General features: G+C 42.0%; 1 long non-coding RNA gene across 1 annotated transcript; it reads left to right on the forward strand.

The window, feature by feature from the left end:
* Positions 1-3,594: 3,594 nt before the first annotated feature.
* Positions 3,595-5,629, forward strand: LOC146183731 (uncharacterized). The gene is made up of 4 exons (XR_014708505.1): positions 3,595-3,649; positions 4,050-4,103; positions 5,011-5,230; positions 5,470-5,629. It is a non-coding gene; the product is annotated as an uncharacterized LOC146183731 (long non-coding RNA).
* Positions 5,630-7,681: the final 2,052 nt, after the last annotated feature.

Below are 7,681 nucleotides of genomic sequence, written 5' to 3' on the forward strand. Positions count from 1 at the left end.
TGGATGCTTTGATTTGCGCTTTACATTTGACAGAAGGGCATCAACATGCAAACGCACCTACAAAGCAAATATGATAATCTCAGTAGCCACATGTTTCTTTTTTCTTGAAAAATCTGGAAGAAAAGTTAAAGGCCAGGGCACATAACCACAAAAAATGCTAACGGGGCCGAAGCTCGAAGTGAAGCCAGCTTTTTATGCAAAAACTCGCAAGTGGCAAGTTAGCCACATTACCAGTTGTCATGTGGTTGTGGCATTTTTAGAGAGGCGACCACTTTCCAGTTTAGAATTCCCGATGGCATTATAGGTTTCCTCTTTTTAAATCAATGACTGTGGCGAAATTTGTCCAATCGCACCTTGTCACAGTCAATGCTGCAATTAAAACACCGTTTTTTTTTTTCATTTTTAGTTTCCTTTATATTTTTACTTTCGTTCCTGATGCAGTGTATTTTTAAACATTTAGTGTTTCCTGCAAGCTATTACATGAAATGAAGAGCTAGAGCAGCAATTGTTGAGTGAATCTGAGAAAGTAGGAACCTAGGTGCAAGCAAAAAAATGAAGACAAGGTAGATGCTTGGGCATGCTGGTTAGACATCGGTGCAGTGCATTTACGCCCAGGTGTCTGTGTCTCCTCTCGTCCTCGTCGTGAATGCGCTGCACCAATAATAAAAAAGCATCAAGTTAAGTCAGATGAACTCATTGATGAAGAGAAAGTTTATACATGCTATCGGTAAACTGCAGCTCACTGGCAAAGGGAAAACAAACATGCCCATGTCTACTACTCATTACCTTGAGCTTCTGGCACACACACTGACTTAACTTTGCAGGGCATAGACGTGATCGAGCTTGTCTACAAAGCAAAGGAAGTGGCATTTTACAGCAGGTTTCAGTCTGTGTTCTCATTGAAGCAATACTGCATACAAATAAAAGCAAGTAACAAGCACATTGCCCTAGACAAAGCAGTTGAATGCTAGGATTTGTTCCACAGCATAATGCTGTGGTGCTGTAAATGTGGCTCATAAATTACTTTAAGGACATTGCCTGCTCAGCTGAAGTGATGGCCATGCATAGATGGTCTGGGCTCTGGCTTCCTGAACTAAGCAGACTGCAGTTTCAAGTGAAACCATCATGTACCATTTTGATTTCAACTATGTGTACACAATGCTTTCAACCAATTTTTATTCAGCTGTCAAAATGACTCCTCTTCAGAGTATCAATGAAAATAGATGAATGCTCCTTTTGTTGCATCCTGTGTGCCTGCACTTCACTCTTTTAGGGTCGCTTCTAGAGAGAGAGAGAGAGAACAACTTTTATTTAAGATGCCTGCAGAATCGGTTAGGCTCCCTCCAAGCAGGGAGGACAAGCTTTTACCGTGACGCGGCCAATACGTCAGTCTCGTGCGTTGTGCTCCTTGAGGTCTTGTTACGTCCCTCGCTACTTCCGTGGGTTCGAGAGGGCTGCCACCCCCTTCTTCTAACATCCAGATATGAACTTTGTGCCATAATTGTTGTATAGTAGCTGCAAACATGACAAAGAAAGCTTGTGAAATCACTGGGCTGTGCCAGCTTTGCTGTAAAATTGATGCTGATAAGAAGTCCGTATCATCATTCTTTGTCAATCTGCTATCACTTTTCATAGACAGTGCCAAACTTTTAAGCATTAAAACAGTTTTGCTGAGCAGAACATTCTATCACTAATAGGTCTTCAGTGTGGGACTTGCAGTGTATGACTTCCTTCAGTGCTTCTGCTATACAAGCTTTCCAAGCAACTTGAGCTAAGATTTCAAAAAGGTTATTTGCCCTTACCTGATTATATTTACTTAACTCCTACATTATTCCCTGCAGCCCCCAAGTGAGATATGCAAGGTTTTATATCAACTTCAGAAAACATCTAATAAAATGTTTCTTGCACGGTATGCCTCACAAACTTCTTTTTTTGCATTTTAAAGCCTATAAAATATGAAAGAAAAGGTCACTTGATTGGGCGCTTGAGCTTTGCTATTATGCAGCTGTCGAGAATATGTAATGAGTGGGCAAGGTTGGCAGCAGTACAACTGTAGGCATGGCGACGCAACAGTGTTGTATATATTTGGATCTCTAGCCTGTGTCATGTGAAGGTGCAAATGCATGCTGCACTGACTGACCATTGCTGACTGCAAAACAAAGTAAAGAGCCTTTTCATTCTCCTTTGGAATGCTCAGTTAGGAACATTCATTGTGAAATTGTGCATAAAAAGCAGGAATCCCAGTCAGTCACTGCATGCTTGAGAGCAGCACAGCAGCTTGGCATAAGCATCTGGTCACATGGCTTTTGTTTCTCATATTCTGTGAATTTTAGAATGCAAGAAAGTACAGCATGAGAAATATAATATAGGAAACAATTTAATGATTGTTTTCCACTGGCACTATACAAGTTTGCATATCCCACTCTGGCTCTGCAGCAAATATTTACAACTTTCAGTAACTAAGATTATGTAATAAGTCAGTTAATGGGGAATTAAAAATTAGCCTAAGTTACAGTAGTCTATGTCAACATGAAACATCCAGTACAGATGTCTCTGAAGTGCCTTTCAATTTTAAATCTTGGCTGTAGTTGTGCATGTTATGCATACCCATTGCTCAACGACTACTATAGTTTGCCATATTGCCACTGTGCATCTGCATGGCTTTTAAAACTATTAGTGAGCATGAAGGCTGACAACAATATAAGAGATGAGTTGGAATCTGGTGGAAGCATTCCAGATGGTCTATGCCAGTGTTTTTCAAATGGGGGTCTGCAAAAATATTTTGAGGGTCTACAAACACACATCTCCCTACAAAAAGAAAGTTTATGCAATAGATCTTTGCTCTGGCCTGGCAAAACAGCTTTGCAGGGTTAAAAGCATGGAGGTTCAAAGCCAACTAGTTTCTCAAAGGCAAAGACACAGGAGAGGAGTGTGGAAATTGAGAGTCTGCATATGAGAGAGGGAGAGAGAGCTTTTGTTGATGCAGGCATTAGTTAAACTCGAGCTCTTGCTGCACTGCTAGATGGGGCTGCAGGCAAAACATTTGGGGTGGGAGAGTGAGCAGTGCAGTGTTGGAAGGAGTTCAGTCCTTTCCAGCAGCATGCATACTGACATGCTGCCTCTGTCTATGTCCTCTGCAGCTGTGGCCCACTGGCGTATCAAGTGCACATTTTTAGAGGTCACTTTAGTATGGACCCTATCCCAGTTTGATCTCTTGGAACTGCAGCAACAGCAGTCCTCACAAGAATCCCTACCCCCCTCTACAGTCAACTTTCAGTGGCTTACAAGAGGTCCCCAACCCGTCCATTGCTGATAACCACTGATCTATTCATTAAGCTGTTTTCTACTTATACAGATCCCATCCGTTTCTAGCTCCTCAGGAAACAGAGCGAACAATGGACTGAAAATATGCAAACAAAAGAGTAGTAAGGATGGCTTTTCTTTATGGCTGTAGAAATCATATAGCTAACCTTATCCATATCAAAAGGATTATCTTTTTTGTTCATCTTTCATGTCTACTGTGGCCCATCTATAAATAAACATGTGTGAATTCAGATTTCAGTTTGTTGTTTCACTGCTTTTCCTTTCCTTGTAGGTGTTGAATGCACCTGGTGACAAGGTACCTGTACTGGCAACAGCAAACTGCCAGGTAGGGGAATTGCATATGCTTTCAACTCCTATGCTTGCACAACTATCTAGACAGAAATACGTTGCAACAAAGTCATGACACCCAGATTAACTTATAACTCTTTTTAATGTACACTGCTTCGCTTTGTTTCATGTTTCTTACTATGCCATCCCACTTAAAAACTGGAAAGGATTGGCCAAGAAATCATGTGTTCATTCATTCATGCTTTTACTATTGCTTACACATCAGAGTTGTAAGGGTGGCTTTTCTTCGTGGCTATAGACAACACATAGCTAACATCAAAACCAAGAGCAATATGTTTTTTTGTTCATTTTACCTTTCTACTGTGGCCCATCTATAAACATGTGTGACTTCGGATTTCAGTTTGGTACGTGTTTCACTGCTTTTCCTTTCCTCATAGGTTTCGAATGTGCCTGGGGACCAGGTACCTGTACTGGCAACAGTAAATGACCAGGTAGGGGAATTGCATATGTTTACCACTCTTATACTTGTCCAACTGCGCAGACAGAAATACGTAAGGAGGTGACCATAACACCTAGAAAATCTCCTTTTAACATTTGTTTTGTGTTTCTTGCTATGCCATCTCACTTAAAAACTGGGAAAGAAAGGTCAAGAAGTCTATGTATTCATTCATGTTTTTACTGTTGCTTATTACCATGTGCTTGGGTATGCATGGAAATAATTACTTATTTCATCACATTTACCATACAACCTATATTAAATCACTACGTGGCTAGTGATCAAACTGTAGGGACATAAGCGGCTCATTGTATGGCGCATACAAGGTGAGCCTACTGCCACTCGTAACAAGGAAAGCATAGAGGGTTATTTATTTTGTTTATTAATATCGAAAATAACGAGTCATTTGATACTACAAATGTACAAGTTTGTGTTTTCTACGGTCTGCAAAAATCTTTGTGGTTTTTACTGAACTGTTTAAAGGCAATTTTCTTTAAAGGTGCTATCATGTAACACCTCTTTGAATTTTCTAGTCTAATGAAAAGTGAACTTATGTTTTCACACTCAAATTTTTTGTAGACAATCTGTGAACAAAGGTTTTTATCAGGCACCAAAAAGTGCCAGTAGAGTGATTTTTTTAACTGAAGATTCATCTGTTTTACATCTTTTTTCAAAACAAATTAAATTGGTGAACAATACAAAGCTTAATCAAATTGTCATAACCTGTATAACTTAGAAAAATATTTATAACTGCCTCATGACTGGTAAATATCCTTGAAGATATATTAAAGGAAATTGCCTTTCGCTTAAGGGTTTCTTTGGAGTGTATATTTTATCTGTTATTGTTCATATTTTATTTTTGCATGCATGCGGAGGGTAATGCTTTTCTCTGTTGCATGCAGGTTCACCTTGGCAAGGGTGTGTACATCCCTGTAGAGAGATGGCAGTGGCTCCTGACGCGGCCCAAGGATTCTCTGTTTTGCAAAGAACCATTGAAGGCTGCCTGTGTCTGAGCTCAAAAACAGGAGTGTGATAGGGGCCCCGTGTCACCGCTTTCCGAACTCTAGTCCATTCAGCCTTCAAAAAAAGCCCTGACCCCTTATAAATTGGCAGCTGTAACAAGTGAGTGTTTGAATCTTGATCTAATTATCTTTTTTTCAGTCATGTTCATGCTGTTTTACATAAACACAGCTCAACATCCTTCACATTTGTGGAGAATTCATGTTTTCAATTCCATTTCTTTTATGTTGCTGTTAATTGTTTTGGTGTTTCTTGACTGATTTCAATAATTTATTTTTACAATGATATAAAATTGACCATTTCTTCTCTTTGGACTTTTTTCTCATTTGTTTGCTTTCCAGATGGATTTGTCTCATATATTAGAAGGAATGCTAGTGATCAGCTGCCTCCAAGCAAGTGCATGCAGAAACTAAAGATATATTGCAGAAATGCTGAAAGACGAACAGAAGAAAAATGCAAGCTTGCAACTGCATATGTCATATCAGAAGCCAAATAAATAATACCGAAAATTTCAGTCATTACCAGCCTTCTCTTATTGTATAATGTAGGACACCTGCTCAAATGTCACCACCTGAAAAGAAATTATATGGCCGTGGATTTCACATCACCCATCCTGCCCAAATAACCTATAATGCCCATATTGCCCATAATACCCGTATTGCCCATAATGCCCATATCACCCATAATTCCCTTATGCCCATATCACACATATCGCCCATAGGCCCATATCACAAATATCGCCCATATGCCCATATTGCACATATCACCCGTACTCCCCATATGTCCCATATGACACATATCCCCCATATCCAATAATACCGTATGCTCAAAATTCATATGGGATATTTTCAGTAGGGCAGGGAAAAGCAGAAAAGCCTTATATGGGGCAGTTATGAAGTTGCAGTGAAGAACCAGACATATGCGATAATAAAAAATAGAATTCGTTATTGCATCTGCTTTTGCACATGATTAAAAATTATTTAACTGCAAGCAGCGTTTGCGTGTTCGCGAAAACTACGATAGTCGCTTACTTGAAACAAAAAGTTTTTTTTGGCCAAATTATTTTACCAATACAATATTCACACAATCGACAATTACCCCAATTTTTTTTCAAGACAGACGAAGATGGCCACTTTTGGGGCCTGGGACGTTTTGCTTGGAATGACCCCAAAAATAACCACAGAAGAACCATGCACCACTTAAAACAGCACAAGTGGCAGACATACAAACACCGGTGCCTTGCGGAGAAATTCATAATAGCGGTGTCGATCATCAAGGAGCGAGAGCAGCCATGGGGAGCATGCACAATAAATACGTGAAAGCCGAGAAAGAAACAGGGAAGAAAGGGGTACTGTGAAAGAAGGCCAGGTCCAGACGGCAAGGTCGTGAAGGCAAGGCAATGTATGCCGTGTCAGCGTTTTATCTGATGGAGAAAACCCAAGCGCGCGCCGGAGCCGGCGCGCGGGACGATGATGATGATATGTACAAGAGGAAGAAGAAGATCATGGTATGTACAAATGAAGGAAGATCCGTGGAGGGCTCACACAATGTGCCCGGGGGGTCGGAAGCGGCCAGCCTGGCCGCTCCTAACCAACCGATGTACCGCGGCGCACAAACGGCTTCAAGCGAGATACGTGAACAATTTCAGTTCCACGGTGGCGTCGGTCAGCTGGGGGATCAACAGGTGTAACTTGGTAGTTTACTGGTGAAGTTTGGTTGATTACCTTGTAGGGACCAAGATAGCGGCGCTGAAATTTATCACTAAGGCCAGGGGTGCGCAGTGGTGTATAGAGCAGTACTTCGTCACCAGGACGAAAAGAGACCACGCGATGCTTCGAATCGTAGCGACTCTTGCGGTCTTGCTGGCACGCTTCTGTGTTGAGGCGGGCAAGATGACGGCATCTGGCCACACGGGATAAGAACTGGGCTGGTAATGATGAGGAGTAGTCAGGCGTAGAGAAGAAGGAAGTGTCGAGGATTGTATTGGGAGGACAGCCGAAAACGAGGAAAAATGGGGAGTAACCGGTAGTCCGCTGTACTGGAGTATTATAGGCGAGTGTGACGAATGGTATAACAGTATCCCAATTTCGATGATCCGGTGTGATGTACATAGATAGCATATCCGATAGGGTGCGGTGAATCGCTCAGTCAGACCGTTAGTCTGGGGATGGTAGCTTGAGGTTGTCTTATGGAGGGTGGATGACGCACGAAGAACTTCGGATACGACTGTCGATAAGAAGGCCGTCCCGCGGTCACTTAGAAGCACCCGAGGAGCGCCGTGCTGCAATACAATTGACCGCAAAAAGAAGTTAGCTACCTCTTCAGCTGAACCAGTCGGTACAGGGGCCGTCTCAGCATAGCGTGTAAGGTGGTCGACAGCTGTTATAATCCAATGGTTACCCCCATTGGAGAGAGGTAGGGGACCATATAAGTCGATGCCGACTACGTCGAATGGTGTGGCGGGACAGGGAAGGGGCTGTAGGAGACCAGCGGGGGAAGAAGTCGGCCGCTTGCGACGTTGGCACAGGTGGCAGGAAGCAACGTATTTAGCTA

The sequence above is a fragment of the Amblyomma maculatum genome, chromosome 7, assembly GCF_055883805.1.
Source record: "Amblyomma maculatum isolate TAMU_Amacu chromosome 7, ASM5588380v1, whole genome shotgun sequence".
NCBI classification, from domain to species: domain Eukaryota; kingdom Metazoa; phylum Arthropoda; class Arachnida; order Ixodida; family Ixodidae; genus Amblyomma; species Amblyomma maculatum.